Source organism: Heptranchias perlo, chromosome 20 (genome assembly GCF_035084215.1).
Source record: "Heptranchias perlo isolate sHepPer1 chromosome 20, sHepPer1.hap1, whole genome shotgun sequence".
NCBI lineage: Eukaryota > Metazoa > Chordata > Chondrichthyes > Hexanchiformes > Hexanchidae > Heptranchias > Heptranchias perlo.
The window spans coordinates 12401837-12424818 of record NC_090344.1 but is presented as its reverse complement, the minus strand read 5'-3'; the positions used below and the strand labels follow the sequence as shown (position 1 = coordinate 12424818).

The 22982-nt window shown below is 44.1% G+C and overlaps 4 non-coding genes across 4 annotated transcripts; all 4 read left to right on the top strand.

Moving 5' to 3' along the window:
- Positions 1-5129: 5129 nt before the first annotated feature.
- On the top strand, positions 5130-5212 carry trnal-uag (transfer RNA leucine (anticodon UAG)). Its single transcript has one exon. It is a non-coding gene; the product is annotated as a tRNA-Leu (tRNA).
- A 3959-nt stretch (positions 5213-9171) lies between these two features.
- On the top strand, positions 9172-9253 carry trnal-uag (transfer RNA leucine (anticodon UAG)). Its single transcript has one exon. It is a non-coding gene; the product is annotated as a tRNA-Leu (tRNA).
- Positions 9254-14465: 5212 nt separating this feature from the next.
- trnal-uag (transfer RNA leucine (anticodon UAG)) lies at positions 14466-14547 on the top strand. Its single transcript has one exon. It is a non-coding gene; the product is annotated as a tRNA-Leu (tRNA).
- Positions 14548-18465: 3918 nt separating this feature from the next.
- trnal-uag (transfer RNA leucine (anticodon UAG)) lies at positions 18466-18547 on the top strand. The gene has a single exon. It is a non-coding gene; the product is annotated as a tRNA-Leu (tRNA).
- Positions 18548-22982: the final 4435 nt, after the last annotated feature.

Sequence of the window (22982 nt, the reverse complement as noted above, 5' to 3'; positions counted from 1 at the left end):
CACCCTATCAGGATACCCTTCTATTACTTTCTCCCTCATGTGCTTATCTCGCTTCCTCTTCAATGCATCTATTCTATTGGCCTCAGCTATTCCTTGTGGTAGCGAGTTCTACATTCAAACCAGTCCCTGAGTAAAGAGGTCTCCGTAGAATTGCCAATTGCAATTATTGGCGACTATTCTTTCTGTTCATATTCATTATCCTGCAGAATATTCGATACTGTTCTCAACATCTTCCACTACGGTTAATATTGGAGGGGTTTATACTATTGTAATGGTCACTGCGATTATTTCCGATTTCATTAATTTCATTCAAATTGAACAATACTAAACTAGCGAAACATTCCCTGCCGATATTAAACACAACTTGAGTTGCAATCGTAACGTGTCTGACAACAACTTATAAAGCGACGTGTTTGAAACACGTTGGCGTCACAGTTTCTTTTTGCACAGAACTGAACCTGAATCATTTAAGATGGCATTTTTTTTACTGCATCAAAATAAACAATATCTTGTTATCAAGTTTGGCTGCTTAGATCGTCAGTGTCAAAGGGAGAATTGTCTGATCACCTCATTTATTTCACGTAAGAAACAAACACAAACACAAGGGCATGCGTTAGATCAGAATCAACTCACAGATGGACACACAATGAAAATTACAGCGAGAGACACAGAAAGTATCGGGAAACACAGAGAAGCAGACAAAAGAAATGGATGAGTTCAAAATGGCCCCACACTCCTCAAACTCACCGTCCTTGCTCAAAGGAAGCTGACAGCTATCAGTGAGAGGATATAGCACCACAGCAACGAGATTTAGCGCCGTAGTTTAGCTGGTCAAAGCGCTTGTTTAGTGAACACGAGATCCTGCGTTCGATTCTGAACAGTGCCTTTTTGTTTCCTTAGTGATATTTACTACTTTGTGAATTTAAGCAACAAAATATCACAGGGCACGTTTGAGGTCCAGATCACCCATGATCAAATTGAAGAGCGCAGCAGGTTCGAGGAGCTGAATGGTCTTCTCCTGTCCCGATGTTCCCATACCGGTAAACGCGGGGCTGTCTGACAAGTGAAAAAATATCAGACTGACTCCAGATTGAAAATTGGGTGTTCAGAAGCAACTCCCCTCTGATTGTTGGACAAATTGACCCAATGAAGCAAAACTAATTGCTCCCTTCCTGCCAGGAGAGGCAACAAATGTTGCCAGTGGGCCCGGTTATCTCAGTCGTTCGAGCATGTGACTTTTAATCTCAGGGTCGTGGGTTCGAGCCCCACGTTGACTTGTTCACAAAGGGTTCCAGGTGCAATCTCTGATCTTCAATTAATGAAATCCAGTTATCTTAACGGACACAACAATGAGCTGCGTGAAAGAAAACCGTGAGCACTGCCAAACATCCAGTCCCGTCCCGATTCTACCTTTTCATTCCCTGCACGTGGGACACGGCAGATTATCTGTTCAATTCGGATTCATTTTTTGCTGTTATTAAATATGAAGAAAGATAATGTTTAGACGATGACAACTCTGGATCCATGAGCCTCTCTGATACCTCCTGAACGCGCCTCTCCCTCTTTAATTCTCGCTGAGCTCATTGTCTTCTCTGATGCGCTCTGTCTCTTACCTTCTCCGATACCCTCAGAGAGTCCATGATCCTCTTTGATACCTTGTCAGCGCCCTTTCCGTTCTCTGATACCCTGAGTGCCCCTGACAAACGGATATGCACGGAGACCCCTTACATGTTCTGACACCCTCTGACAATCCGTTCCCCTATCTCAGATCCCCTTGCCCTACCGGATCACCACGAAGAAGCCATTAGGCTTCCTGATACCTTCTCAGAAGATTTACAGGTTTGTAGTTCAATCTCGGGTTTCGGCAGCTCTCTCTGTTCGGAGAATCCAGAATGAGGGGGCTTAATCTGAAAAATAGAGCAAATCCATTCAGCTGATCAATCAGGAAGCACTTGATCATAGAATGTGTGGCAGAAATCTGGAACTTTTTTTTGAAAAAAAGGCTGTAGATGTTGGGTCAATTCACATTTTGAAGACTGAGATCGATGGATTTTTCCCCGAAAGGGTTTCAAGGGATATCTGTCACAGTCGGGTAAATAGAGTTGATGCACAGATCACCCCTAAACTCATTAGATGGCGCAGCAGGTTCGATAGGGTGAATAGTCTTCTCCTGTCACCAGTTTTCTAAATTTATCAACGTAGGGCTCGATGACAAGTTTTTTCATCAAGTGTTAAATGCATTAAGGGCTCATGAAGGCCTTCAATTTCCTTCTTGCAGAATTCAAAAGCACTGGACCGAGATGATGAAGAGCAAGAAAGACGGATTTCAATCACTAGCCTCATGTTTCAGTAATGATGCGCTTGCTGCGTGGTAGTGTGGCCGAGCAGTTTAAGGCGCTGGATTTAGGATCCCGTCTCTGTGGAGACGGTGGGTTCGAATCCCACAGACTGCCAGGATTTCTAGCAATGTTGTTTTGACGTATTCACAGAATATCATGGTGATATGTGGTCCAACGGATTATGTCAAAGAAGCTGAAACGACAGCAATGATTATTGTGGACAGTTGCTGCACAAAGTTAGGCCATTCGGCCCATCATGTCCGTGCCGCTTTCAAATTCTTGCAGAGGTGCGACTCACACACCATGTCACCGGAGAGACATGAGCTCTCATCCAGAATCAGTTTCATCAAGGGGACAAGACATCTTTTCATCGGTAAGGGCGGCTCACGTTTGCATCCTTTCGAGCAGAGTGGGATAGGTAAATACGCGGTATTTGTATGTCAGTGAAGGCTCGGGGAATGCCGAGATTGTGAGTTCGATTCCCACTTCGAACAAATAATAGTTTTTCTTGTGAACAATTCGAACGGAGTTGAAGGTACAATTGGTATTCTTCAAACTACATCTACTTATTCGTGTTGCCATGTGGTTCCTCCGGCCTATCGTGTTCCAAGAGCAGATGAGAGGTTAAAAGCAGCGCTTCAGCATTTCTTGTTTACAGGAGCGAGGCTGTGGTTTTGGAGCCACAGGCTATGATTTTGATCCATCTAAAAAATGTGGGATTTATCTGAAGCTTTAAAACAGCGCGTTAGGCCACTCAGACACGATACTTTCCACCCTGCACTTCAGGATCAACTGTTACAGGAATAGAATTACTACAAGCAACAATAGTTGGGGTCACAGTTTCTTTTTGCACAGAACAAAACCTAAATCATTTAAGATGGAATTTTTTTTTACTGCATCAAAATAAACAATATCTTGTTGTCAGGTTTGGCTGCTTAGTTCTTCAGTGTCAAAGGGAGAATTGTCTGATCTCCTCATTTATTTCACGGAAGAAACAAACACAAACACAAACACATGCATTAGATCAGAATCAACTCACAGATGGACACACAATGAAAATTACAGCGAGAGACACAGACAGTATCGGGAAACACAGAGAAACAGACAAAAGAAATGGATGAGTACAAAATGGCCCCACACTCCTCAGACTCACCGTCTCTGCTCAAAGGAAGCTGACAGATATCAGTGAGAAGATGTAGCACTATGCTAACATGATTTGGCGCCGTAGCTTAGCTGGTCAAAGCGCTTGTCTAATAAAGAGATCCTGGGTTCGATTCCCAGCGGTGCCTTTTTGTTTCCTTAGTGATATTGACCACTTTGTGAATTCAAGCAACAAAATATCACAGGGCACATTTGATGTCCAGATCACCCATGATCAAATTGAAGAGCGCAGCAGGTTCGAGGAGCTGAATGGTCTTCTCCTGTCCCGATGTTCCCATACTGCTCAACGCGGGGCTGTACGACCAGTAAAAAAAAACATCAGACTGACTCCAGATTGAAGATCGGGTGTTCAGAAGGAAGTTTCCTCGGATTGTTGGACAAATTGACGCAATGAAGCAAAACCAATTGCTCCTTTCCTGCCAGAGGAGGCTGCAAATGTTGCCAGTGGGCTCGGTTATCGCAGTCGTTCGAGCATGTGACTCTTGATTTCAGGGTCGTGGGTTCGAGCCCCACGTTGGGTGGTTCACATTTTATTGCTCACAAAGGGTTCCAGGTGCAACCTCTTATCTTCAATTAATGAAATGCAGTTTGAGAAACGGACACAACAATGAACTGTGTGAAAGAAAACCGTGAGCACTGGCAAACATCCAGTCCCGTCCCGATTCTACCTTTTCATTCCCTGCACGTGGGACACGGCAGATTATCTGTTCAATTCAGATCCATTTTTTGCTGTTATTAAATCTTAAGAAATGTAATGTTTAGAAGATGACAACTCTGGATCCATGAGCCTCTCTGATACCTCCTGAACGCCCCTGATCCTCTTTAATTCTCCCTGAGCTCATTGTCTTCTCTGATAAGCTCTGTCTCGAACCTTCTCCGATCCCCTCAGAGCGTCCATGATGCTCTTTCATATCTTGTCAGCGTTCCTTACGTTTTCTGATACCCTGAGTGCCCCTTACAAACTGATATGCACGGAGACACCCTGACATTTTCTGATACCTTTTGATAATCCGTTCCATTATCTCAGATCCCCTTGCCCTACCGGATCACCACGAAGAAGCCATTAATCTCCCTGATACCTTCTCAGAAGATTTACAGGTTTATAGTTCAATCTCGGGTTTCGGCAGCTCTCTCTGTTTGGAGAATCCAGAATGAAGGGGCTTAATCTGAAAAATAGAGCAAAACCATTCAGCTGATCAATCAGGAAGCACGTTATTACAGAATGTGTGGCAGAAATATGGAGTTTTTTTTTGAACAAAAGGCTGAAGATGTTGGGTCAATTCACATTTTGAAGACTGAGATCGATGGATTTTTCCCTGAAAGGGTTTCAAGGGATATCTGTCACAGTCGGGTAAATAGAGTTGATGCGCAGATCACCCCTGATCTAATTAAATGGCGCAGCAGGTTCGAGGGGCTGAATTGTCTTCTCCTGTCCCCAATTTTCTACATTTATCAACGTGGGGCTCGAGGACAAGTTTTTTTCATCAAGTGATAAATGCAGTCAGCGCTCAGAAAGCCCTTTAAATTCCTTCTTGCACAATTCAAAAGCACTGGACCCCGATGATGAAGAGCAAGAAAGCCGGATTTCAATCACTAGCCTTATGATTCAGTAATGATGGGTATGTTATGGGATAGCATGGCCGAGCGGTCTAAGGCGCTGGATTTAGGCTCCAGTCTCTGCGGGGACGTGGGTTCGAATCCCACTGCTGCCAGGATTTTACGCAATTTATGTTTTGACATATTCAGAGAAAATCATGGTGGAGTGTGGTCCAGCGTCGGATTTCAAAGAAACTGCATGTGCAGCATAGAGAATCATGGACTGTTACTGCACAAAGGGAGACCATTCGGGCCATCGTGTCCGTGCCGCTTTCAAATTCTTGCAGCGGTGGGATTCCATACCATGTACCCGGAGAGACTGGAGCTTTAATCCAGGATTCGTCCCATCAAGGGGACAAGACACGTTTTCACAGGGAAGGGCCGCTCATTTTGCATCCGTTTCAGCAGAGTGGGACAGGTGAACATGCGGTATTTATCGGTCAGGAAAGGATCGGGGAATTTCGAGATTGTGAGTTCGATTCCCACTTGGAACAAGCAATCGTTTTGCTTTTGAACAATTCGAAAGGAGTTGAAGGTACAATTGGTGTTTTTCAAACTACATCTCCTTATTGGTGTTGCCATGAGGTTCCTCCGACCTATCGTGTTCCAATGGAAGGTGAGAGATTTAAAGTAGCGCTTCAGCATTACTTGTTGACAGGAGGGAGGCTGTGGTTTTGGTGCCACAGGCTATGATTTTGACCCATCTACAAAATGAGGGATTTATCTGGAGCTTTAAAACAGCGCCTTAGACCACTCAGACACGATACTTTCCATCCTGCACTTCAGGATCTACTGTTACAGGAATAGAATTAATGCAAGCAAGAATATTACCTCTGAAGCACCAAGGCTCGCACGGCAGAAGAGTGTTTTGTCCAGTTGGAAACCTGTATGAAAGAACATGCAGTCTGTCAGAGCTGGATGTCCTGCAGATTGAATTTTGCGCGAAGCAGATGATGAGGCTCCATCTTGAGAGTTCTTTGGACTTTAGTGTAACAGATCCCGGGGTCAGAATGGCCTAACGGGTGTAAGGAGCTGAGTTCAGGTCGCAAACGTCCCTGGAGGTGTGGGTTTCAATCGCAATAATTCTCTGATTCTAACAAAGTTGCATGAGTTGCTTGCTTTCGCATTTAAAAGCGAAAAGTCCAGAGTCCATTTACCGGAAAAAGTGGGAATTTTTATTCAAAAATCACCAATTCATACAAACGTTGAAAAAGACAGAAATATTTTGAACTAATAACTGCCACAAAATCTGGTTTACGCTGAAATATTGCTCATGTTTCCAATTAACAGCAACAAGCCTTGTATCAAAATATAAATGAGAGTTTTTTACGAAACGCAGTAGAATAAATTCTAGCCGTTTTTGACTGCTGTTCTTCACAGGGAGAGGATTCAAATTCACAGGAGACACTTAGATTGTTGAGAGAATGCGCTGCAAACAAGACAGGAACCTGAGCGGGGAAAACCGCAGTGAGTGTCGAGTCCAAAGGCTTAAACTCCCGCCCACGGTTTCAGCAGTCGGTGGGAAGGAAGTGGAGGCTGAGGCTGATGTGCGTCACGTGGGAGCTGAACACCAAATAATATTAATCAAGTTACATCGAAACAACAGCACAGAAACAGGCCATTCGGGCATTTGGTCTCAGCCGGCGTTTATGCTCCGCACGAGCCTCCACCCTCCCTACTTTATCTCACCCTATCAGGATACCCTTCTATTACTTTCTCCCTCATGGGCTTATCTCGCTTCCTCTTCAATGCATCCATACTATTGGCCTCAGCTATTCCTTGTGGTAGCGAGTTCCACATTCAAACCAGTTCCTGAGCAAAGAGGTTTCTGTTCAATTCCCTATTGCAATTATTGGCGACTATTCTTTCTGTACATATTCATTATCCTGCAGAATATTCGATACTGTTCTCAACATCTTCTACTACCGTTAATATTGGAGGGGTTTAGACGATTGTAATGATCACTGCGATTATTTCCGATTTCATTAATTTGATGCAAATTGAACAATACTAAACTGGCGAAACATTCCCTGCCGATATTAAACACACTTTGAGTTACAATCGTAACGTGTCTGACAACAACTTATAAAGCGACGTATTTGAAACACGTTGGGGTCACAGTTTCTTTTTGCACAGAACAAAACCTAAATCATTTAAGATGGCATTTTTTTTTACTGCATCAAAATAAACAATATCTTGTTGTCAGGTTTGGCTGCTTAGTTCTTGAGTGTCAAAGGGAGAATTGTCTGATCTCCTCATTTATTTCACGGAAGAAACAAACACAAACACAAACACATGCATTAGATCAGAATCAACTCACAGATGGACACACAATGAAAATTACAGCGAGAGACACAGACAGTAACGGGAAACACAGAGAAACAGACAAAAGAAATGGATGAGCAGAAAATGGCCCCACACTCCTCAGACTCACCGTCTCTGCTCAAAGGAAGCTGACAGATATCAGTGAGAAGATGTAATACTGCACCAACGTGATTTGGCGCCGTGGCTTAGCTAGTCAAAGCGCTTGTCTAGTAAACAGGAGATCTTGGGCTCGATTCCCAGCGGTGCCTTATTGTTTCCTTAGTGATATTTACCACTTTGTGAATTCAAGCAACAAAACATCACAGGGCACATTTGATGTCCAGATCACCAATGATCAAATTGAAGAGCGCAGCAGGTTGGAGGAGCTGAATGGTCTTCTCCTGTCCCGATGTTCCCACACTGCTCAACGCGGGGCTGTACGACAAGTAAAAAAAAAACATCAGACTGATTCCAGATTGAAGATCGGGTGTTCAGAAGGAAGTCCCCTCGGATTGTTGGACAAATTGACGCAATGAAGCAAAACCAATTGCTCCTTTCCTGCCAGAGGAGGCAACAAATGTTGCCAGTGGGCCCGATTATCTCAGTCGTTCAAGCATGAGACTCTTGATTTCAGGGTCGTGGGTTCGAGCCCCACGTTGGGTGGTTCACATTTTATTGCTCACAAAGGGTTCCAGGTGCAACCTCTTATCTTCAATTAATGAAATCCAGTTTTATAAACGGATACAACAATGAGCTGTGTGAAAGAAAACCGTGAGCACTGGCAAACATCCAGTCCCGTCCCGATTCGACCTTTTCATTCCCTGCACGTGGGACACGGCAGATTATCTGTTCAATTCGGATTCATTTTTTGCTGTTATTAAATATTAAGAAATGTAATGTTTAGAAGATGACAACTCTGGATCCATGAGCCTCTCTGATCCCTCCAGAACGCCCATTACCCCCTTTAATTCTCCCTGAGCTCATTGTCTTCTCTGATACGCTCTGTCTCTTACTTTCTCCGATCCCCTCAGAGAGTCCCTGATCCCCTTTGATAACTTTTCAGCGTCCTTTACGTTCTCTGATACCCTGAGTGCCCCTTATTGACGAATATGCACGGAGACCCCTTACATTCTCTGATACCCTCTGACAATCCGTTCCCCGATCTCAGATCCCCTTGCCCTACCGGATCACCACGAAGAAGCCATGAAACTCCCTGATAACTTCTCAGAAGATATACAGGTTTATGGTTCAATCTCGGGTTTCGGCAGCTCTCTCTGTTCGGAGAATCCAGAATGAAGGGGCTTAATCTGAAAAATAGAGCAAAACCATTCAGCTGATCAATCAGGAAGCACGTTATCACAGAATGTGTGGCAGAAATCTGGAGGTTTTTTTTGAACAAAAGGCTGAAGATGTTGGGTCAATTCACATTTTGAAGACTGAGATCGATGGATTTTTCCCTGAAAGGGTTTCAAGGTATATCTGTCACAGTCGGGTGAATAGAGTTGATGCACAGATCACCCCTGATCTAATTAAATGTCGCAGCAGGTCCGAGGGGCTGAATAGTCTTCTCCTGTCCTCAATTTTCTACATTTATCAACGTGGGGCTCGAGGACAAGTTTTTTTCACCAAGTGATAAATGCAGTCAGCGCTCAGAAAGACCTTTAAATTCCTTCTTGCACAATTCAAAAGCACTGGACCCCGATGATGAAGAGCAAGAAAGCCGGATTTCAATCACTAGCCTTATGATTCAGTAATGATGACCGTGTTGCGTGGTAGCATGGCCGAGCGGTCTAAGGCGCTGGATTTAGGCTCCAGTCTCTGCGGGGACGTGGGTTCGAATCCCACTGCTGCCAGGATTTTACGCAATTTATGTTTTGACATATTCAGAGAAAATCATGGTGGAGTGTGGTCCAGCGTCGGATTTCAAAGAAACTGCATGTGCAGCATAGAGAATCATGGACTGTTACTGCACAAAGGGAGACCATTCGGGCCATCGTGTCCGTGCCGCTTTCAAATTCTTGCAGCGGTGGGATTCCATCCCATGGACCCGAAGAGACTGGAGCTTTATTCCAGGATTAGTTTCATCAAGGGGACAAGACACGTTTTCATCGGTCAGGGCCGCTCACGTTTGCATCCTTTTCAGCAGAGTGGAAAAGGTAAATATGCGGTATTTTTTGGTCAGGAAAGGCTCGGGGAATACCGAGATTGTAAGTTCGATTCCCACTTGGGACAAGCAATCGTTTTGTTTTTGAACAATTCGAACGGAGTTGAAGGTACAATTGGTGTTTTTCAAACTACATCTCCTTACTGGTGATGTCATGAGGTTCCTCCGACATATTTTGTTCCAATCGTGTTCATAAACTTAATTTAATAGGACAAAGTCAGCATGGCTTTACGAAGGGGAAGTCATGTCTGACAAATTTGCTTGAGTTCTTTGAGGACATAACGTACAGGGTGGATAAAGGGGAACCAGTGGACGTAGTGTATTTTTACTTCCAGAAGACATTCGACAAGGTGCCACATAAAAGATTATTGCTCAAGATAAAGAGTCACTGGATTGGGGGTAATATTCTGGCATGGGTGGAGGATTGGTTATTTAACAGGAAGCAGAGAGTTGGGATAAATGGTTCATTCTCGGACTGGCAACCAGTAGTCAGTGGTGTTCCGCAGGGGTCGGTGCTGGATCCCCAACACTTTACAATCTATATAAACGATTTGGAGGCGGGGACCGTGTAACATATCAAAGTTTGCAGATGATAAAACGATGGGAGGGAAAGTAGAGAGTGAGGAGGACATAACAACCTACAAGGGGATATAGATAGGCTGGGTGACTGGGCGGAGAAATGGCAGATGCAATACAATATTTGAAAATGTAAGGTTATGCACTTTGGCAGGAAAATTTCAGAGAGCAAGTTATGATCTTAATGGTGAGAAACTGGACAGTGCTGCAATACAAAGGGATCTGGCGGTCCTAGTGCAAGAATATCAAAAAGTTATTATGCAGGTGCAGCAGGTGATCAAGAAGGCCAACGGAATGTTAGCTTTTATTGCTCGGGGGATAGAATATAAAAACAGGGAGGTATTGCTGAAGTTATATAAGGTATTGGTGAGACCGCACCTGGAATACTGCATACAGTTTTGGTCTCCATACTTAAGAAAAGACATACTTGCTCTCGAGGCAGTACAAAGAAGGTTCACTCGGTTAATTCCGGGGATAAGGGGGCGGACGGATGAGGAGAGGTTGAGTAGATTAGGACTCTACTCATTGGAGTTCAGAAGAATGAGAGGCGATCTTATTGAAACATATTAGATTGTGATGGGGCTTGGTCGGGTGGATGCGGTAAGGATGTTCCCAAGGATGTGTGAAACTAGATCGAGGGGGCATAACCTTAGAATAAGGGGCTGCTTTTTCAAAACTGAGATGAGGAGAAACTTCTTCACTCAGAGGGTATTTGGTCTGTGGAATTTGCTGCCCCAGGAAGCTGTGGAAGCTACATCGTAAAATAAATTTAAAACAGAAATAGACAGTTTCCGAGAAGTAAAGGGAATTAGGGGTTACGGGAAGCGGGCAGGAAATTGGACATGAATTTAGATTTGAGGTTAGGATCAGAATAGCCATGATCTTATTGAATGGTGGAGCAGCCTCGAGGGGCCGATTGGCCTACTCCTCCTCCTATTTCTTATGTTCTTATGTTCCGAGTGGATGAGAGATTTAAAGTAGCGCTTCAGCATTACTTGTTTGCAGGAGGGAGGCTGTGGTTTTGGGGCCACAGGCTATGATTTTGATCCACCTACAAAATGTGGGATTTACCTGGAGCTGTGAAAGACCGCCCCAGACCATTCAGACACGATACTTTCCATCGTGCACTTCAGGATCCACTGTTACAGGAATAGAATTACTGCAAGCAAGAATAGTACCTCTGAAGCACCAAGGCTCGCACGGCAGAAGAGTATTTTGTCCAGTTGGAAACCTGTATGAAAGAACATGCAGTCTGGCAGAGCTGGACGTCCAGCCGATTGAATTTTGCGCGAAGCAGATGATGAGTCTCCATCTTGAGAGTTCTTTGGACTTTAGTGTTACAGCTCCGGGGGTCAGAATGGCCTAACGGGTGTAAGGTGCTGAGTTCAGGTCGCAAACTTCCCTAGAGGTGCGGGTTTCAATCGCAATAATTCTCTGATTCTAACGAAGTTGCTTGCTTTCGCATTTAAAAGCGAAAAGTCCAGTGTCCATTTCCCGGTAAAAGCGGGAATTTTTAGTCAAAAATCACCAATTCATACAAACGTTGAAAAAGACAGAAATATTTTGAATTAATAACTGCCACAAAATCGGATTTACGCTGAATTATTGCTCATGTTTCCAACTAACAGCAACAAGCTTTGTATCAAAATATAAATGAGAGTTTTTACGAAACGCAGTGGACTAAATTCTAGCCGTTTTTCACAGGGAGAGGATTCAAATTCACAGGAGACAGGAATCTGAGCGGGGAAAACCGCAGTGAGTGTCGAGTCCAAAAGCTTAACCTCCCGCCCAAGGTTTCAGCAGTCGGTGGGATGGAAGTCGTGGCTGAGGTTGATGTGCGTCACGTGGGGGCAAAACACCAAATAATATTCATCGCGTTACATCGAAACTACAGCACAGAATCAGGCGATTCGGGCATTTGATCTCTGCCGGCGTTTATGCTCCGCACGAGCCTCCACCCTCCCTACTTTATCGCACCCAATCACGATACCCTTCTATTACTTTCTCCCTCATGTGCTTATCTCGCTTCCTCTTCAATGCATCCATACTATTGGCCTCAGCTATTCCTTGTGGTAGCGAGTTCCACATTCAAACCAGTCCCTGAGTAAAGAGGATTCTGTTGAATTCCCTATTGGAATTATTGGCGACTATTCTTTCTGTTTATATTTATTATCCTGCAAAATATTCGACACTGTTCTGAACATAATATTGGAGGGGTTTAGAATATTGTAATGGTCACTGCGATTATTTCCGATTTCATAAATTTCATGCAAATTGAACAATACTAAACTAATGAATCATTCCCTGCCGAGATTAAACACACCTTGAGTTTCAATCGTAACGTGTCTGATAACAACTTACAAAGCAACGTGTTTGAAAGACGTTGGCGTCACAGTTTATTTTTGCACATAACTGAACCGAAATCATTTAAGATGGCATTTTATTTACTGTATCAAAATAAACAATATCTTGCTTTTAAGTTTGGCTGATTAGTTCCTCAGTGTCAAAGGGAGAATTGTCTGATCTCCTCATTTATTTCACGGAAGAAACAAACACAAACACATGCATTAGATCAGAATCAACTCACAGATGGACACACAATGAAAATCACAGCGAGAGACACAGACAGTATCGGGAAACACAGAGAAGCAAACAAAAGAAATGGATGAGTACAAAATGGTCCCACACTCCTCAAACTCACCGTCTCTGCTCAAAGGAAGCTGACAGACATCAGTGAGAAGATGTGATACTGTAGTAATGTGATTCGGCGCTGTGATTTAGCTGGTCAAAGCGCCTGTTCAGTAAACAGAAAATCCTAGGTTCGATTGCCAGCGGTGCCTTTTTGTTTTCTTAGTGATATTGACAACTTTTGTGAATTTAAGCAACAAAATATCACAGGGCGGAGTTGAGGTACAGATCGCCCATGATCAAATTGAACAGCGCAGCAGGTCCGATGGGCCGAAAGGTCTTCTCCTGTCCCGATGTTCCCGTACTGCTCAACGCGGGGCTGTATGACAGGTAAAAAAAAACATCAGACTGACTCCAGATTGAAAATCGGGTGTTCAGAAGGAACCCCCCTCGGATTGATGGAAAACTTGACCCAATCAAGCAAAACCAATTGCTCCCTTATTGCTTGAAGGGGATGTTGCCAGTGGGCCTGGCTATCTCAGTCGATAAAGTATAAGACTCTGAATTTCAGTGTCGTGGGTTTGAGCCCCACGTTGGGTGGTTCACATTTTATTGCTCACAAAGGGTTCCAGGTGCAACCTCTTATCTTCAATTAATGAAATGCAGTAAGATGAACGGACACAACAATGAGCTGTGTGAAAGAAAACCGTGAGCACTGGCAAACATCCAGTCCCGTCCTGATTCGACCTTTTCGTTCCCTGCACCTGGGACACGGAAGATTATCTGTTCTTTTTTTTTGCTGTTATTAAATATTAAGAAATGTAATGTTTAGAAGATGACAACTCTGGATCCATGAGCCTCTCTGATACCTCCTGAACGCGCCTCTCCCTCTTTAATTCTCCCTGAGCTCATTGACTTCTCTGATACGCTCTGTCTCTTCCCTTCTCCGATCCACACAGAGAGTCAATTATCCTCTTTGATACCTTGTCAGCGCCCTTCACGTTCTCTGATACACTGAGTGCCACTTACGCATTGATATGCCCGGAGACCCCTTACATTCTCTGACACCCTCTGACAATCCGTTCCCCCTATATCAGATCCCCTTGCCCGACCGGATCACCACGAAGAAGCCATTAAACTCACTGATAACTTCTCAGAAGATTTATAGGTTTATAGTTCAATCTCGGGTTTCGGCAGCTTTCTCTGTTGGGAGAATCCAGAATGAGGGGGCTTAATCTGAAAAGTAGAGCAAAACCATTCAGCTGATCAATCAGGAAGCACTTTATCACAGAAAATATCGTAGAAATCTGGAACTCATTTCAACAAAAGGCTGCAGATGTTGGGTCAATTCATATTTTGAAGACTGAGATCGATGGATTTTTCCCCGAAAGTGTGTCAAGGGATATGTGTCACAGTCGGGGAAATAGAGTTGATGCACAGATCACCCCTGATCGAATTAAATGGCGCAGCAGGTTCGAGGAGCTGAATAGTCTTCTCCTGTCCCCAATTTTCGACATTTATCAACGTCGGGCTCGATGACAAGTTTTTTGATCAAGTGTTAAATGTAGGAAGGGCTCAGAAAGCCCTTTAATTTCCTTCTTGCACAATTCAAAAGCACTGGACCCAGATGATAAAGAGCAAGAAAGCCGGATTTCAATCACTAGCCTCATGTTTCATTAATGATGGGGCAATTTTGTGGCAGCATGGCCGAGCGGTCTAAGGCGCTGGATTTAGGCTCCAATCTCTGCGGGGACGTGGGTTCGAATCCCACTGCTGTCAGGGTTAGTAGCAATGTTTATTTTGACGAATTCACAGAAAATCATGGTGCAGTGTCGTCCAGCGGAGAATGCAAAAGAAGCGAAAAGTACAGCAATGAGGATCATGGAGAGTTGCTGCACAAAGGTGGACCATTCGGCCCATCGTGTCCGTGCCGCTTTCAAATTTTTGCAGCGGTGCGATTTGATACCATGTACCCGGAGAGACTTTAGCTCTAATCCAGAATTCGTTTCAACAAGGGGGCAATACACGTTTTCATAGGTAAGTGCGGATCATGTTTGCATTCTTTCCACCAGAGTGGGACAGGTAAATACACGGTATTGGTGTACGAGTTAAGGTTCGGGGAATGTCGAGATTGTGTGTTCGATTCCCACGTGGAAAAATCATCGTTTTGCTTGTGAATAATTCGAACGGAGTTGAAGGAACAATTGGTGTTCTTCAAACTGCATCTCCTCATTGGTGTTGCCATGTGGTTTCTCCGGCCTATCGTGTTCCAATAGCAGATGAGAGGTTGAAAGCAGCGCTTCAGCATTACTTGTTTACTGGAGGGAGGCTGTGGTTTTGGAGCCAGAGGCTTTGATTTTGATCCATCCACAAAATGTGGGATTTATCTGGAGCTTGAAACCAGCGCCTGAGACCACTCAGACACGATACTTTCCATCCTGCACTTCAGCATCTACTGTTACAGGAACAGAATTACTACAAGCAAGAATAGTACCTCTGAAGCACCAATGTTCGCACGGCAGAAGAGTGTTTTGTCCAATTGGAAACCTATATGAAAGAACATGCAGTCTGGCAGAGCTAGGCGTCCAGCAGATTGAATTTTGCGCGAAGCAGATGATGAGGCTCCTTCTTGTGAGTTCTCTGGACTTTCATGTAACAGCTCCAGGGGTCAAAATGGCCTCACGGGTGTAAGGTGCTGGGTTCAGGTCGCAATCTTCCCTGGAGGCGTGGGCTCCAATCCCAATAATTTAATTATTCTAATAAAGTAGCATGAGTCGCTTGTTCAGGGACTTGCACTGATTGAAATGCGATAAGTCAATGGTCAAAGTCCCGGATAAAGCGGGCATCTTCAGTCAAAAATCTCCAATTCATATAAACGTTGAAGAAAACAGAAATATTTTGAATTAATGACTGCAACAACATCTGATTTACGCTGAAATATTATTCATGATTCCAACAAACAGCAACAAGCGTTGCATCAAAATATAAATGAGAGATTTTTACGAAACGAAGTAAAATGAATTGTAGCCGTTTTTTGTCTCCTGTTCTTCACGGGGAGAGGATTCAAATTCACAGGAGACACTCAGATTGTTGAGAGAATGCGCTGCAAACAAGAAGGGAACCTGAGCGGGGAAAACCGCAGTGAGTGTCGAGTCCAACGGTGGAACCTCCCGCCCAAGGTTTCTGCAGTCGGTGGGAAGGAAGGAGAGGCTGAGGCTGATCAGCGTCACGTGGGAGCAGACCACCAAATAATATTCATCGAATTACATCGAAACTACAGCACAGAAACAGGCCATTCGGCCCAACTGGTCTGTGCCGGCGTTTAAGCTCCACCCGAGCCTCCACCCTCCCTACTTTATCTCACCCTATCAGGATACCCTTCTATTACTTTCTCCCTCATGGGCTTATCTGGCTTCCTCTTCAATGCATCTCGACTATTTGCCTCAACTGTTCCTTGTGGTAGCGCATTCCACATTCTAACCAGTCTATTAGCGACTATTCCTTCTGTTCATATTCATTATCCTGCAGAATATTCGAGACTGTTCTCAGCATCTTCTGTTCCCGTTAATGTTGGAGGGTTTATACTATTGTAATGGTTGCAGCGATTATTTCCGATTCATTAATTTCATGCAAATTGAATAATACTAAACTAGCGAATGATTTCCTGCCGAGACACACCTTGAGGTGCAATCGGAACGTGTCTGGCAACAACTTATAAAACGATGTGTTTGAAACACGTTGTGGTCACAGTTTCTTTTTGAACAGAACTGAACCTAAATCATTCAAGATGGCAGCTTTATAATGCTTAAAAATAAACAATATCTTGCCATTAAGTTTGGCTGCTTAGGGAGCTGCAGTGTCAAAGGGAGAATTGTCTGATTTCCTCATTTATTTCACGTAAGAAACAAACACAAACACAAGGACATGCATTAAATCAGAATCAACTCACAGATGGACAAACAAAGAAAAACACAGCGAGAGACACAGACAGTATCGGGAAACACAGAGAAACAGACACAAGAAATGGATGAGTACAAAATGGCCCCACACTCCTCAAACTCACCTTCTCTGCTCAAAGGAAGCTGACAGATATCAGTGAGATGTGGTATTTTAGTATTGTGATTTGGCGCCTTGGTTTAGCTCTTCAATGCACACTATCTAGTAAATAGGTAGATCTTGGGGTCGATTTCCAGCGGTGCCTTTTTGTTTCCTTCGTGATATTTGTCACTTTGTGAATTTAACCAACATAATATCACAGGGCAGAGATGAGGGACAGATCACCCAAGATCAAATTGAATAGCGCAGCAGGTTCGAGGGGCTGAATGGTCTTCTCCTGTCCCGATGTTCCCATATTGCTCAACGCGGGGCTGTATGACAAGTTAAAAATACAGACAGACTCCAGATTGAAAAATCGGGTCTTCAGAAGGAACTCTCCTCGGATTGTTGGACAAATTGACCCAATGAAGCCAAACCAATTGCTCCCTTCCTGCCAGAGGAGGCAACAAATGTTGCCAGTGGTCCCGGCTATCTCTCGTCGTTCGCGTGTGAGACTCGTAATTTCAGGGTCGCGGGTTCAAGCCCCACGTTGGGTGGTTCATATTTTATTGCTCACAAAGAGTTGCAGGTGCAACCTCTTATCTTCAATTAATGAAATCCAGTTTTTTAAACGGATAAACAATGAGCTGTGTGAAAGAAAACCGTGAGCACTGTCAAACATCCAGTGCCGTCCCGATTCTACCTTTTCATTCCCTGCACGTGGGACACGGCAGATTATCTGTTCAATTCGGATTCATTTTTTGCTGTTATTAAATATTAAGAAATGTAATGTTTAGAAGATGACAACTCTGCATCCATGAGCCTCTCTGATACCTCCTGAACGCCCCTTACCCTCTTTAATTCTCCCTGAGCTCATTGACTTCTCTGATACGCTCTGTCTCTTACCTTCTCCGATCCCCTCAGAGAGTCCATGATCCTCTTTGATACCTTGTCAGCGCCCTTTACGTTCTCTGATACACTGAGTGCCACTTACGCATTGATATGCCCGGAGACCCCTCACATTCTCTGACACCCTCTCACAATCCGTTCCCCCTATAGCAGATCCCCTTGCCCGACCGGATCACCACGAAGAAGCCATTAAACTCCCTGATACCTTCTCAGAAGATTTACAGGTTTATAGTTCAATCTCGGGTTTCGGCAGCTTTCTCTGTTGGGAGAATCCAGAATGAGGGGGCTTAATCTGAAAAGTAGAGCAAAACCATTCAGCTGATCAATCAGGAAGCACTTTATCACAGAAAATATCGTAGAAATCTGGAACTCATTTCAACAAAAGGCTGCAGATGTTGGGTCAATTCATATTTTGAAGACTGACATCGATGGATTTTTCCCCGAAAGTGTATCAAGGGATATGTGTCACAGTCTGGTAAATAGAGTTGGTACACAGATCACCCCTGATCGAATTAAATAGCGCAGCAGGTTCGAGGGGCTGAATAGTCTTCTCCTGTCCTCAATTTTCTATGTTTATCAACGTGGAGCTCGATGACAAGTTTTTTGATCAAGTGTTAAATGCAGGATGGGCTCAGAAAGCCCTTTAATTTCCTTCCTGCACAATTCAAAAGCACTGGACCCAAATGATAAAGAGCAAGAAAGCCGGATTTCAATCACTAGCCTCATGTTTCAGTAATGATGAGTGTTGTTCGTGGCAGCATGGCCGAGCGGTCTAAGGCGCTGGATTTAGGCTCCAGTCTCTGCGGGGACGTGGGTTCGAATCCCACTGCTGTCAGGGTTAGTAGCAATGTTTGTTTTGACGTATTCACAGAAAATCATGGTGGAGTGTGGTCCAGCGGAGAATGCAAAAGAAGCGAAAAGTGCAGCAATGAGAATCATGGACAGTTGCTGCACAAAGGTGGACCATTCGGCCCATCGTGTCCGTGCCGCTTTCAAATTTTTGCAGCGTTGCGATTCTTTATCATGTACCCAGAGAGAATTTAGCTCTAATCCAGGATTCGTTTCATCAAGTGGACAAGACACGTTTTCATAGGTAAGTGCGGCTCATGTCCGCATCTCTTCCAGCAGAGTGGGACATGTCAATACGCGCTATTTGTATGTCAGTAAAGGTTCGGGGAATGCCGAGATTGTGAGTTCGATTCCCACTTGGAACAAACAATCGTTTTGCTTGTGAACAATTCGAACGGAGTTGAAGGAACAATTGGTCTTCTTCCAACGACATCTCCTTATTGGTGTTGCCATGAGGTTCCTCCGGCCTGTCGTGTTCCAATAGCAGATGAGAGGTTAAAAGCAGCGCTTCAGCATTACTTGTTTACAGGAGGGAGGCTGTGGTTTTGGAACCATAGGCTATGATTTTGATCCATCTACAAAATGTGGGATTTATCTGGAGCTTTAAAACAGCGCCTTAGACCACTCAGACACGATACTTTCCACCCTGCACTTCAGGATCTACTGTTACAGGAATAGAATTACTACAAGCAACAATATTACCTCTGAAGCACCAATGCTCGCACGGCAGAAGAGTGTTTTGTCCAGTTGGAAACCTGTATGAAAGAACATGCAGTCTGGCAGAGCTGGACGTCCAGCAGATTGAATTTTTTGTGAAGCAGATGATGAGGCTCATTTTTGCGTGTTCTCTGGGCTTCAGTGTAACAGCTCCAGGGGTCAGAATGGCCTACAGGGTGTAAGGTGCTGAGCTCATGTCGCAATCTTCCCTGTAGGCGTGGGTTCCAATCCCAACAATTTAATGATTCTAATAAAGTTGCATGAGTCGCCAGCATAGGGACTTGCACTGATTGAAATGCGAGAGGCCCAGTGTCCAAGTCCCGCATAAAGCGGACAGTTTTAATCAAAAATCTCCAATTCATAAAAAAACATTGAAGAAGACAGAAATATTTCTAATTAATAACTGCCACGAAATCCGATTTACGCTGAAATATTATTCATGTTTCCAATTAACTGCAACAAGCTTGTGCATCAACATATAAACGGGATTTTTTAACTAAACGCAGCCGAACGAATTCTAGCCGTTTTTTGAATCATGTTCTTCACAGGGAGAGGATTCAAATTCAAAGCAGAAACTTAGATTGTTGAGAGATTGCTCTGCAATCAAGGCGACAACCTGAGCGAGGAAAACCGCAGTGAGTGTCGAGTCCAACGGCCTAACCTCCCGCCCAAGATTTCCGCAGTCGGCGGGAAGGAAGTAGTGACTGTGGCTCTCAGCGTCATGTGGGAGCAGAACACCAAAAAATATTCATCGAGTTTCATCGAAACAAGAACACAGAAGCAGGCCATTCGGCCCAACTGGTGTCTGCCGGCGTTTATGCTCCACACGAGCCTCCTCCCTCCCTACTTCATCTAAACATATCAGGATACCCTTCTATTCCTGTCTCCCTCATGGGCTTATCTGGCTTCCTCTTCAATGCATCTGTATTATTTTCTTCATCTTTCCTTTTCTTAGCACGTCCCACATTCTAACCACTCTCTGGGTAAAGAGGTTTCTGTTGAATTCCCTTTTGGAATTATTGGCGACTATTCCTTCTGATTATATTCATTATCCTGCAGAATATTCGATACTGTTCTCAACATCTTCTGTTACCGTTAATATTAGAATGGTTTAGACTGTTGTAATGGTCGCTGCGATTATTTCCGATTTCATTCATTTAACGCAAATTAAATAATACGAAACTAGCGAAACATTCCCTGTCGAAATTAAACACACCTTGAGTTGCAAACGTAACGTTTCTGGCAACAACTTACAAGGCGACGTGTTCATAATATCTTCGGGTCACAGTTTCTTTTTGCACATAACTGAACCGAAATCATTCAAGGTGTCATATTTCATTTACTGCATCAAAGCAAACAATATCTTGCGATTAAGTTTGGTTTCTTAGTTCCTCAGTCTTAAATTCCCCATTTCCAACAACGTTCACCTGAGGAAGGAGGAAGCCTCCGAAAGCTTGTGAATTTAAAATAAAATTGCTGGACTATAACTTGGTGTTGTAAAATTGTTTACAAGTCTTAAAGGGAGCACTGTTTGATCTCCTCATTTATTTCACGTAAGAAACAAACACAAACACAAACACATGCATTAGATCAGAATCAACTCACAGATGGACTCACAAAGAAAAACACAGCGAGAGACACAGACAGTATCGGGAAACACAGAGAAATCGACAAAAGAAATGGATAACTTCTAAATGGCCCCGCATTCCTCAAATTAACCGTCTCTGCTCTTCAGCAGCTCACAGGTATCAGTGCGAAGATGTGTTTGTTGAGCAACGTGGTTCTGCGCCGTGGTTCAGCTGGTCAAAGCGCTTGTTTTATAAACAGGCGATCGTGCGTTCGACTCCCAGTCGTGTCTTTTTGTTTCCTTTGTGATATTTAGCACTTTGTGAATTTAAGCAACAAAATATCACTGGTCGGTATTTGTATCGGTTGAGAAGCCAACAAGGAAAGGATTCCAGAATTGCAGTGCGGAAGTCCTCTTTCGTTCTGCAGACAGGCCTCTAACAGAAAGTGTCCTGAATACATTTCGCGGTTACTGCTCTGGAGGGCTGATTTTACAAGATTCTTTACTTTCAAACAGCAACCCACCTCCCACCCAAAGATGCGATGCGAAGCTGGTATGAGAGCAAGTTTCGGTGGTCAGCTTTTGTCCGCAATGTGCAATTCGGAGAAATTCATTTATAGCACATCTTAGTAGCAATGATAATGTCAGGCACATGACAGTTGGGTTGGATCTGTCTCTTACAATAATTACAAAGGATAATAGATTACAAAGTAAAAAGCCAATGCAATCTCTCAATCTCTCCGTCACATTCTCGGTGAGTCGACGTAAACGAGTAGAAGAAGCGATAACAAAGAACTGAGTAGTTTAGTTTGTTTCCTTTTCCTTCAGGCAAGTACAGATGAAGAGAATGATCGCTGTTTCCTGCTAAACAAGTAACTGGAATGAGCATTGTATCTGGTTCCCACGGTACCATCCACGTGTATATCTGATATTTACACAGACACCTTCCTTCCTTACTCATTGAAGGAAACTTCTGGTACGGTTCGATCACACTTCAGAAGGACAGAAACACGAAAAATATAGCCACCGCCTGGTGACATCTTCTAGATGAGAGAAGTTTTAGGTTTGTGGAACCATAGAATCATAGAATTTTACAGCACGGAAGGAGGCCATTCGGCACGTCGTGCCTGTGCTGGCTCTTCGAAAGTTTAGTCCAATTTAGTCCCACTTTACCCCGATAGCTCTGCAATTTAGTCCTCTTCACATAAATGTTCAATTCCCGTTTGAAAGATCATGTGCAATCTGCTTCCACCGCCCTATCAGGTAGTGCGTTCCATCTCTTAAGAACCCTCTGTGTGGAAAGAAATTCTCCTCAATTCCCCTTTTGACAACTATTTTCAATCTAAGACCTCTGGTTACCGGCCCGCTTGCCAGAGGAAACAGTCTCGCCCTCCTTGCTCTATCACAACCCCTCATGATATTGAATGCCTCTATTAGGTCTCCACTTAACCTTCTCTGCTCTAAGGAGAACAATCACAGCTTCTCCGATCTCTCCACATAACTGAAGTCCCTCATCCCTGGTATCATCCTGGTAAACTGCCTTTGTACCGTCTCCAAAGCAATTTGATCCGTCCTCAATGGTGGTGCCTAGAATTGAACAACCTACTCCAGCTGAGGCCTAACGAGTAATTGGTAAAGGTTTAGCCTTGACTTTCTTTGTTGGACTATAACCGGGTGTTGTGCATCTCCTCACATTTGTCCACCCCAGTCCATCACCGGCATCTCCACATCGTGGCCACTATCGACACCACAAACTGCCGATATGCGCGATCAAGAAGATCGCGCATATCGACACAGACATCAAGTTTCGACAGAGCTGAAAGAAAGCAGACAAGATCCCGAAAGGACTACAGATCACGAAACCACTCAAGTCGATATACAACACAGACTACGCTGAGAGACTCTGCCTTCGTACCTCTCGCACACTCCACAACCATCTCATACACCAGCTCAACAACAGACGCCGCAACCTCGAAACCAAGATAGAGTCCATACTGTCAAGCTGTGCTCAGGACACAGCAGACCAGCGACGAGACACCGCCAAACAGACAAGGCAACAGAACTAGGCTTCCTGCATGCAAACCAAGAGCAGGAAGCTTGAAAAACTCGGCATCACCACCAGCATCGACCAAGCTTC